The sequence below is a fragment of the Talpa occidentalis genome, unplaced genomic scaffold (genome assembly GCF_014898055.3).
Source record: "Talpa occidentalis isolate TD23 unplaced genomic scaffold, MPIMG_talOcc4v2.1 talOcc4.7, whole genome shotgun sequence".
Classification (NCBI taxonomy): Eukaryota; Metazoa; Chordata; class Mammalia; order Eulipotyphla; family Talpidae; genus Talpa; species Talpa occidentalis.
In genome coordinates this window covers 56,211,899-56,224,053 of record NW_023605083.1, presented here as the reverse complement: position 1 = coordinate 56,224,053, position 12,155 = coordinate 56,211,899, and positions in this window count along the sequence as shown.

The following is a 12,155-nucleotide window of genomic DNA, read 5'->3' as shown; positions in this document are numbered from 1 at the left end:
ATTAAAATTAATCACTGTTTTATATACTATATTCTTCTATGTTTTATTACCTCCTGATACACATATCAGCGTAAAATAACTTTTAGCTGTTATGCCAATTTTGACTCTCCAGAGTTCTATGTTTGGCTATTTTTTTTTCTTAGTAGACCACTTACCACTCAAAAAAATATTGTGCCGGTGTTTTAGAAATATTTTCATCTAATCCTAATAATAATCCTATGCTATAGAATTATCCCCACTTTACAGAGAAGGAAAATGAAGCATAGAGAAGTTAATTAAATACCCAAATACTACACAGCTAGTTGTGTGGGAACTGTGACTTGAACCCAAGTTTACCTGACTCCAGGGTTCATTTACTTAAGCACAATATTCTATGGAATTACATCTTATTCAGAGGTTAGGGTCTAAAGTCAGTATATAAAGCAAAAATAGAATATAATCAAAATGCCACTAAAAATCCCTTTAATCACAGATCAAGCACCATGCATGGACATATTCTATACTACATTGGAGACCAGTAAGTTCAACATCAGAAATTTTTTCCTTCAGGATTAAAAGAGATTGCTGCTTCTTCGAGTCAATACAGATGAAATAGTTTATGTTTAGAGGCCATGTTTTTGAAAAGTAAGTATCTTTAACATAAGAATCATGCCCAGTTCAATAAAGTGTTCATATTAGAAGAAGCAAATGGAAACTGAAACTAACTGACTGAATAGCAAAGTAATATTTCCCATTTCACGCTATCTCCAGGGCATATAGTCATTGAATGAAATGGCTCACCTGTCCTACTGAATTTTACTTTTATATTACCACTGCACGACCACAGCTAGGGTCAGGGAGAGATAGGGTATTAATCATCATTAATAATTCATGTAGCTTATGAGAGTGGCAGTTTTGGCCATAACTATAGTAAGTACTTAAAGAGTCTTCCTCTTATATCTGTTTAGCTTATCTTTTTTAAAATCTAACATCCTACTTTTATTTCACCACAAATCCCCCAGGGCAAGAATAATGACTGTCCTGCCAACCACTTCATCTGATTCCAGCAGAATAACTGGAACACATTGGCCCGACTGAAAAGAAAAATTTTATTAAACGATGAATGAATAAACACATAAATGATTATGTTCTCTTTAAAGTTAAAATATCGCTGCATTGTCAGAAGAACCCATGTTAGTTTATGGATTTAATCTTCGCTGAACTTGACCTTCCATCCAGATGGCAAGAACAGCACAATCTTTTAGATTTCCTGGACTTCTCCCTATCAAATAAGCTCAGCATGGATTTGGCTAACATAGATTTCCTGGACTTCTCCCTATCAAATAAGCTCAGCACTTTTATTACAGAAAATCTTCCAAGTGGATAGATTCAGTAGTCAAATTGCCTGAAGTCATGCTCATTTGCCTCATCTCTCCAATACCTAATGTGTTCATCTGTAAAATGGGTAAAACAATAATTGTCTTAACATTTCTTTAGTAAAAATTATATAAACAGGCGCTGATCTAAATGCTTTATAGAATTAAGCTCACTGAATATTCACAGGCACCTATGAGATAGTCTGTAAGTTTAAGGATTTTATTCAAATTTTACAGTTAGGAAGCAGGAAACTGAACTGACATTTGACCCAAGCACTTTGACTCCAAAGCCTGTGTTTGTAACCAGTGCTCTATATATTTCCTCATAGAATGGTAAAACTTAAAGTGGCCAGTCTCATAAAGCATTAAGCACAGTGTCTGATGCATAAACAAGTCCTGGTAACTGTTAGCTCTGATCATTAACAATGACAATAATACAATAATCACATACTCTGCATTTAAAGAGTACGGTCACCCCATCCTAATCCTTCAAAACAGAGAACTGATAGTCCCGGCAGCCAGGAGTATTGATAACTTATGTCTTAGGACCAAGTCAAATGCCTTCTGATAAAGAGAGCAACCTCTCCCAAGATTTACACCTTTCCAAGGCAGCCTCTTCCAATTCCCTATTGATAACAGAAGTCTGCAGGGAGACAGAACAAAGACCCTGTCCCCTTACCTCAATTTAGGACAACTTGGAAAAGGCACCCCTGCTCTGGAGGTACCTGTAAGGTCTTCTACGATCTCTCTTGTAACTTTATCACCTTCTCCCACAGCATGATCTTTATCTCACCACCCCATCTCCCTATGTGTGCTGTTCCCAAACACATTCTCCAGCAAAGTTACTGCATGCAAATCTTTCTGTCAGAGTTTGTTTCTAGAGAATCTGGCCTAAGAAATGAGAAGACTTCACAGGGCCTCACAGCTTCCAAAGTCACAGGATGCTCCACAAGATCTTGGTTTCCCACAGAGAATTGAAACTGAGATCTTAGAAACCACAGGCCAGGGAACACTGCTGTGATGAGCCCTGTTTCTGTCATCATCTTTCCTTGTCTGTTACATTCCTATCCAACCACTTTTCCCAATATACAACTTTTTCCATCCTCCTAGTTCTGTCCTGAAACTGCTACAAATTTTCCCATTGAAAAGTTGATGATAAAAGTTGATGATAAAAGCATATAAAATCACTTAAAATATAGACTAAATTAATGTGTTATAATGAAAATAATTAAAACATGCCTGCCCAAATTAGTTTCCAAGGACATCTGAAACTAAATCCAATTTAAAATGTCGTTACATTTGATTCTTATTTGGGGTGCCTAAATTGGGTGTTGTCCTCAAAGTAGTTTTGATTTTGAACACACAAGTATCAGCTTTCATGTTTGTAAATTAAAAATGTAAGTTGTTAACTTCCAAAATTGTATTGCAAAAGCAGAATCTCAATCTCAGATTACCCCTTCATGGATCCCAAGTGAAGCTGCCATCTGATACGTTCTGGTTTGACTGAGTTGAGCTTCTCTGACTTGGGTGTAGCAATCTCCAAACTTGACAGGTTATGCAAAGAGTCATGTCAAAGTTAGTGGAATTTACTAGAAAAAGGGGGATTGGGCAAAGAAATGTCCATGATTCTTCAATACGTAAGTATGAAAACTTGAATTAATTTATGAATATAGTAATCTTTTTTTTTGTTTTTGTTTTTGTTTTTGTTTTTTTTAAAGATTTATCTATTGATTGATTGATTGATTGATTTATACATACAAGCACTGGGTACAGTCAGAAGCGCGGGAGGGTGAGAGAACTCATCAGAGCCAGAGCGGGGAGCAGAGCAGGCAGAAGGACCGAAGTACACTGCTGAGGAGAGCAGCGGGCGGCAGGAGAGGTCTGCACGCCATGTGGGACCCTCCTCCGGTGGCCGGGGAGCAGCCGGGGATCAAACCGACGCTGCAGAGGCTGCGGGCAGCTTCGCAACCCAGCGCTCAACCTCTGCGCCACTGGGGAGGCCCAATTTATGAATATAGTAATCTTACAGAAGAATTATGACAATGACTTGCCATACTCTGACAAGTGATATTGTTCCCCTAAGTCTGATTAGAATATTAATATTTGAGTGACCAACATATTGACATCATTCTGAAAATAAAATGCCCACCTATTTATATCTATCTTCAAGCTCTTCTACATAGAATTATAAAGTAATTTTACACTAATTGGCCAACTAAACATGTGATATGGTGAAATGATACTAACAAAACACAAACACGAGAGAGAGAAAAGAGCAAACACAAGCTGTCTCCCTAAGACTGCAGTCGTCCGCGGAAATGTGGCAGACACTTGCCAGTGAAGAAATGCCCATGCACTTCCAGCCTATTTTTGGCATTGGTAGACATTTAAACTAGGAGATTCCAGGAGTATTTTGCATTTTGATCTGAATATTTGTATTCTGCCATTCACATGTTGAAACCCTAACCCCGCCCCCACCAAATAATGATATTACCAGGTAGGACCTTGAACGTCCATGAACCTCAGAGGGCTCCTGTAACCTAGGCGAAGGCCTCACCCACCATGCTGGCACCCTAAAATTTGGACTTTTATCTCTAGAACTGTGCAAAATATATTTGTGATTTACCAGATACCGTGTTTGTGATATTTTGTTATGCGGCCCTAATAAACTAAGATGCCTCATATCTAAAGATGTCTTTGCTAAGTACCCAACAGAAGCTCTGTCCACAGGAGTGTAAGTCTACCCAAAATAAAGGAGTGAGCTTCCTTATCAGGAACAGGGGTATCACAGCAATTCACACCTGACTCTAGGTTTCTCAGAAGGAAGTGCTTCCCCAAGACAGTGCTTCTAGAGTCTCACTGGATCAGGAAAGCAGATGGACCAATGGACAGGATTCTACCACAGCAACTAACAGGAGCCTCTTCTCTCAACACAGTCCAGCAACCCCAGGTGCGCTGACTGCCCATTCCTACACAGAGCTGACCATAACTAGCAGCTTTACTTCCATTGGCAGCTACTTTTATGATTCAGATGTCCCCGTTCCTCAGTCAGGTGGTCCAGAGCAGCTAAACAATCTTCCCATATTGTCTGCAACTTGACAGGGTGGTGGGATGTAGCAAATCGCTCTATGTTGTGCTTTGTTATTTTTACCTTTTGAGGATAGGCAGGTCCCTGCATTTGGGATTAGCTACCAAATCTCTAAGCTTTTTAAACTCACTACTTTTTTAAGCCAAACTCAAACTTAAATAATGAAATAAAATGCTTTACCTTATTTTCAGATCTTAGAAAAGTTTGTAAAGGCACAATTGAGATGTTATTTTTAGAAAGCAAATAGCTCCTACCCATCAGCATTCAGATGAATGTAAATAACTCAAAAACAAGTGGTCTGAATTAACCTCAGTACATTTATAAATGCATAAATTATGAGAAAAATAAAATAAAATGGGTCAAAATACATTCACTTTTAGTTCAAATTATTTGATATGCTGCAATGTATATTATCTATATTGAGTAGTCCTACCTTAATGTGAGTATGCTTTTAACATGCTTATTTGTCATGAGATTTTTTTTAAAGATTTATTTATTTATGCACCCAAGAGCTAGAGTACAGGCCAGAGATGCAGGGGGTGAGAGGATCCACCAGAGACAGGCAGAGTGACTGAAATACACTGCTGAGTGGAGCAGCGGGCGAGACAGGAGAGGTCTGCTGCGCAACGTGGGGTGCTCTATGGCCGGCCGGGGATTGAACTCGTGCTGCAGAGGCCGTGGATTGCTTCATAGTGTGGCGCTTAACCCCTTGGGCCACAGGGAGACCCCTGTCATGAGATTTTTAAAAATTGAAGAATTATGCACTAAACTTTATAAAATCTTCAGAAAATCTGATCTCAACAAGAATGCAAAAGCGAAGGTTAAATATGTAAGTGAGTTATGTTAGAAGCCCTTTTACTTCTAAGAGTCTAATATCTAAAAGTTCTTTGCATACAGGTTGTCAAATTGAATAAATTTAGATACATGTACGATATGTCATTTTTAAAGGTATAATGTGCCATTTGCACACTTCCCTTTTAATTCAAATAGAATACACATAACATTGGAGAATTGATCAATTACTAATTGATCAGATGGTTGAATTTTGAGTTAATGTTTTCCACAAAGAATTTAGGACAACTGGCCTCAAAAAAACACCATAAGATTTACCAGTGGAATATAAATGGACCTAACATATAAAATTGAGAAACATAAAAAAAGACAAAAAATTCCCACAATGTTTTATTTCTAACTGGCACTGAGCTTCCTAAAACAGTGAAAGATGTAATTAAAACTAATTACACTCTTTTATTTCTAGAAAGGAGGGAGTATCAGTTGTTAAAGAATTTCCGATAAATTATTTATAAAGGACTTGTTCATAGAATTTCATACAAGCATGATTTAGGTAGTAGAGAAAATCTTCACCTTATTTCTAACAAATACTTTAGCAAAATCTGTTGTAGCAATTAAAACAAAAGACAGCTAAATATTAAATATAATTTATTACATGTAATTCTTTAAAGGAATAAACTAACATAAGCCAAGGGTACAAGTTTGGAGTAATTCAATCAAAATGGACAGGGGAATAAACTGATCTTTGCTTTTTATTGCATGCTGTTGATTATAGAGATGCTCTCAAAGACTTTTGAAATAATTCAGCCTTTGCCTATATACTAAAGTCTATATCAAGAGAATTTGTTTCTAATAATAATAATAATTATATTTAATTAATGTTAAGTGCTTATTCTATGGCAATATGACAATTCAGGAGTTCATAGAGGTTTCTCCATTCAAAATCTGAACTTTCCTTCTCAGATTCTAGGCCGTATGTTGCTATTTGACACATTCCTTTCTCTCTAGCAGCACTTTAGTTCACTTTCCCTTTATGAGTTTTCCAAAATCACAAGTAAATAACACTCCAAACTTCTATCACATATCACCTTAACAAAGAAATATATGTTAAAATATTTCAGTCTGAGATTATCTCCCAGCTGTGGCTTATTGTTTATTTAGCCACAGTCATAATCTCATCAATATATCACAAAAGAGAAGACAGGTTGGCATTTTAGAGTTTGTCTGCATGTGTCGGCTCTGGTCCCAGCAATTTCTGCTAGGAGCTTTTTTGTCTTACTTATTTAGTTATGAGGGAGTATTTTTGTTTGTTGTTTTATTATCTTTTTTCCTTTCACTTTTGTTATGAAACATTTTCATATTACTGTAGGCTGGAAATGGAAGGTGGAAAGGGATAGAGCAGAAACCTCCATGGGCCCATGCCTCTACTCATTCATCATCCCAAGTGTGTATGACACACTTATTCCTCTGATGGCAAGAAAACAATTACAATGTGGTTAATTCAACTAGTACCTAGTCTGCTAGAAGTAGGCAAGTCTGGATCTGCCACTATTTGGTATCATGAGCAAGTTTGGGGAGGAAACAAAGAACTGAACTAAGTTCATATGTATCATCCAATAAAGAGTGGATGCAATTATCATTTTATATATATACACGTTTAGACCAGTCTCCACTTTTACTGGATTCAAAGACTCACTTATTCAAAAACAAAGACATGATAGAAATGCAATAGAATACATCCAAGACAGTAAGTGCCAAGAATGTGTGGTGCGATGTGTGTGTGAATATGCTTGTGTGTGTTCAAAAATTGCATGAACCCAAACTATTCCCCAGAAAATGTTCCTACAAATAGTCTAGAAAATATTAATTATTCTAGGAGAAAAGACTTCAGAAGGTATTAAATACTTCATGCAGCCAAAAGACAACATGAGGGGGGAAATGCATTCTGCCTCAAGCTCACTTCAAAACACTGCCTTTTGATTCAAGTTTCTATAGCTCACAGAAGTCTTTGTTGTTCACGATGTCCATTTTTTTCAGGAGTTTATCTTCTTTCGAAAATTCATGATATAAAACAATACCAACTAGAAGCCTACATACCAGTATTTCCATTCACTAAGCTGTTCTGCAATGAAAATGGCACCTGTCTATGAAAAATGCCCAAAGTTCCTAATTTTTTTTATTGTAGGATTATAATGAAAACCATGGAGGCTGAGAACTATGATTCACAAGGTTCTAGAAGAAACCAATATTTATACAAATGTATGGCCACTGAAACTATTTTGTCTTTAAAAAAAAATCAAATCCTAGCCTCCCAGGTGGCACAGCGGGTTGAGCACAGCGCTGTGAAGCTGTCTACAGCCTCTGCAGCATGGGTTTGATTCAGAGCTGGCCAGGGAGAAACCCAAATGGCGCGGCAGACCTCTCCTGTCTCACCCACTGCTCCCCTCAGCAGTGCTTTCAGTCAGTCTGCCTGTTCTGTTCCCCACTCTGTCTCTAGTGAATCTTCTCACCCTCCCGCACCTCTGGTCTATACCCCAGATCTTGTATAAATAAATAAATCTTTTTTAAAAAAAAGTCAAATCTTAAAGTGAATATACAGTGTGCCAGGTCCTGCACCTCATTTACTCATCACAACAGCCCTATAGATGTTCTCCACATTTCATAAATGAAACTAAGATATGTCACATAGCAGGTAAACCAAGAGGCAAACCCAAGTCTAAGTGTTGTGGAACCTGGATGCTACCGATCCAGGTTGGCAGATAGTCAGATGTCACTTTTCACAATTGAAAGACAGTAGACAGGAAAGGTAAAAAGATCAAGGAATTTGGATTTAGAACACCCAAGTTTAAGTTGCTGGACAAGGCAAAGACATTTAACCACTACGTCACAAGATAGTGCGATATTATATTTTTATTATGTCCATAAAAATATATTATATTTTTATGGACATAATAAAAATATAATATCAGAAGTCTTTGTATGAATCAAATAAAATAATGCATGCAAACGCACTTCATGTATTATAAGAATAAGGTGTGGATCTTACTATTATCAGCAATTATCTGAGGTTTATTCCCTCTTTTCTGATTATCTTTTCAGATTTGCTATGGAATCAGACTTGTTAGAATGCTCTGAGTAAAAGCTGAAGGTGTTTTTTCCATAAATAAAATGTGTGAACTTGAAAGCATTGGCAATCTAATGCTTTTTTTTTTTTTTTGGCTCCTTGGATATGTGTTTGCTTATTTTCTGGATTGTAAATATGTTTCAAATATGAGAAGTAACTGGGTAATTACTTGCTAGAGTAGTTATAACTTTCATTTGCATATCAATTTTTCACATTAAAATGTGTAAATGAGGTGCTACTAATTTAAAAGAAATAATAACCATTATTTTTATATTAATATTTCTCTGATCTCCAATTTCTATCTATTTGTAAATGAAGATTTTATATACATAATTATAATCAAAGTTTATGCAATACATGTTTTTTTCAAATTTTTTTTTTTTTCATATTTTAGAAGATTTACCTAAAGATAAATTTTTAGGTTCATCATTTTTACTGACTGAGTGATATAACATTGAATTAATAATCCCAAATTAACTTAATCATTCCCCTATTGCTAAATGTTGATATTGTTTCCAGGTCTCTACAATGTTATAGCAAATACCTTCCTGCAAAATACCTTTCTGCTTCCTTTTTCACTACTTCTGTTTTTTTCTCTTCCATCCTTCCTTTTTCCCTTCCTCTTACTCCTTCTTTCCTTTCCTTCCTTCCTTTTTCTTTGTTTTCTGTATTAATTTCCATTTTATCTAAAAGAATCAACAATTGTGTGACCCTCACATGTTACTATTAGCATAGTTTTTATTATGAGCATGGGATGATTCCTGTTTCTTCAAAGCATTAAAAAGTTAGCCTTAGGTACTCTGATCTATGTATTTTACTTTTCCTATGTGATTATATTTAATGCTTTAATCTAACTGAAGTATACTGGGTAAAAAGTGCATTTTCTAGATGTTGACATGCAAACTTGCCAGAGGCAGCCATTTTATAATAGCATTCCCCACTGCTTTTATGCCTCTGGGCAAGAATTGTATTTTGAAATATGACCTGATATATGTTTCCTTCTTGATAATTAATTTTTAAATTTTGCATACATCCCACATTAGTCCTAGACAGAGAAAGTAAGGTTTATTAATTAATTTAGCAGAGAACAGAGAGCATGAAACTGCATTCTGGCTAATCAGCTACTCAGTAGACATTTGCAAAATTAGAGTACAGATGATCATTCTTGAAGGCCGTATTTTTAAAAGCCAGCCTTCTGAGAAAAAAAAATTTAGATTTGCTTTGAAATTTTAAAAACCTGAAAGGTCTAGAGACCAACACAAATGTTACACATTTTATTCAATGATGTATTAGAAAAAGCACATATATAAGAGTGAGTTGAGGTGATGTTAGGAGAATTAAAGGGAATATAACTAGAACCTTTTTGTAGTGAACCTCTGAAAGTGCCCAGATTTTACCTCATTTTTAGGATTTGTGAAGAACAGACTTCAGGGTGGCCCCCACAATCCCCATGTCCTTGTTCCCAGCACCTTTGATTTTTCTTGAGCAAAAGCAGTATTGTGACTTGATTCCAGCCCATACAATATAACAAGTTAACAAGCTGTCACTCCCATGAATAGGCTACATTGTATGGCAATGGTGATGCCATGCTACTCCAGTCAATCAATGTCCCAAAAAAAGTCTGAAATTGCATCAGGACACAGAAGACAGGGCTCTTGAGGCTTCCACAGAAGATGTAGACCCACATCATGGAAGCCAGAGCAGAGAGAGAAGTGCCCATGAAGTTCATTTCCCTCCAGTGATACCAGGACAACCCATAAGCCCATTTCTACTCCAGGAAAAGGGAAGGTAGTAGGAGAGAAAGAACCCTAACAGACAATGTTATGTCTAAGCATGCTAAATATCACTAAATTGGCCTACTTACATTTTGTACTATTAGTGGGAATAGAAATTTGAAAGTTAAATTAAATTTTGGTTATGGAAAAATACAATTACATTTTTGCAACCCAGAATTCCACCTATTTGGGGACCATAAAATTTGGAAATCACAATATTTACTATGACACAAATATACGTTTATGTCTATACATCTATTAATAGTCTACTTGGGTTTTATTTTGTCCTCTCAGCCCCACTTTCTATTTTTGGCATTTATTATATTTTCTGTTATCTAATATTTTCCTGTTTCTTCCTTCGTGTTTGATATCCATACAAAGAACCCAATTGCAATTCAGGAAGTAATATCCATTTCAAGCTTTATTCTTCATCTTTTTCCAGTGCTTCATTGGAATGACAAAATTCTCCAGCACTAGTGAGATCTAAAGGTGGAGGCCTTGCTATTTGTGTCTGTGTTCTAGACCAAACATCTATAATGTCCCTAACACAAAGCCAATTCAATCTGTGCAAGTGATGTGTCAACAGTTATTAAATTATGAGTGTCCCAGCCTTTATCCTAACTCTGGTCACTAAAGAAAATGCTGGTTTGAAGTCCTCTGTTTCCTGACAACTGGATGGCCTGGTTTTCTCGGAATTTGTTAAGAAGACTGAGGATGAGAGCTAGAGGCAGAGAGGGACTAGACTGCCATGGGCTATGACTGGGGAAGCCTTCAAACAAGGAAAGGTTTTAAGATTTTAGGGACAATTTAAGATGAAAGCAATGAGGAAGCACTTGCAATGAAGAAAATAAATGAATAGGGAACATGAGGAAAATTTTAAAACATTATTCTGGTGTATATTTATATAGAGCTCTTGGTACTATTTGAAAAATGCAAATATAGCATTGGTTATTTTAAGATTATTTTGTAAGTAGATGTGTTTATTTTAACCTTGATATCACTTAATCAAGACACTGTATGAAGGTAAGGAGTTCTTTTTCCTGAGTATTTTCAATTTCATGTTGGTTGGTTGAAGGTCTTCATTGTGTTGGGTCATACACAGTGTGAATCTTCACTCTCTGAGGTTGTAGGAATAAATATAAATGTTGGTACTGAATGTGGGTTATTCACAGGATACACTTTGGAGAAGAGATGTTTGAAGTTTTTTTATTAACCCACAAATCTCTGGTTTACCTTTGGAATACTTCTAAAAGAGAACAAGAGGCATCTAATTAACTTTTTTCTCAAAGATTTATGTATGTGTATAAATGTTGAATAAAAGATAGCTAAATCATCTCAATGGTATAAAATATAACATTTATCTCTCACTCTCCAGACTATTGCTCTTTGGGAATGGGCTGATGCAGGCTGAGATCAGTTGGACTTGACTCCAAGCCACAGCTGGGTGCTGTTTTACCTGCCTCTTGTGGTCTTTGCATCAGTGGCTATCCAGAGAATGTACACACTTGGGTAAAAGGTGGGAGCTCATGAACACAAGCTCAAATGTGCAAGCACATTTCAAGTCTTTATTTGTATCATGTCAATAAAATCCAACTGATCAAAGCAAAGGGTTTATCAAATCCCAAGTCGAAGAGTAGGGATAGACACTCCACCTAGCATGAAATCACATCACTGCATTCTATATTCGATTATGAATACATTGCTACAATCTTTCTTAATATACTTGTAAGATTCAGTGTATTCTCACTATTCTATTTTCTGAACTTATGAAAAATAAAGTCAAAGATTATATTGGCTAGCTTCTTTTCTTCAAACCATATCCCCTGACTATGTAGACAAATAAGACTTGCTGGCATTAGCAGAGTCAGAATCAAATTGAATGGGCAAGTTATAAACACTGTAGTCACTTGAAAACTGTGAATGCAAAACCAAAAACATTTCAGGCAATCTCCCCTGCACGCCGCATACACACATCAATGCCTGCACCTCACTACTAATTGTGGGCACTGCCAGGATTAAGT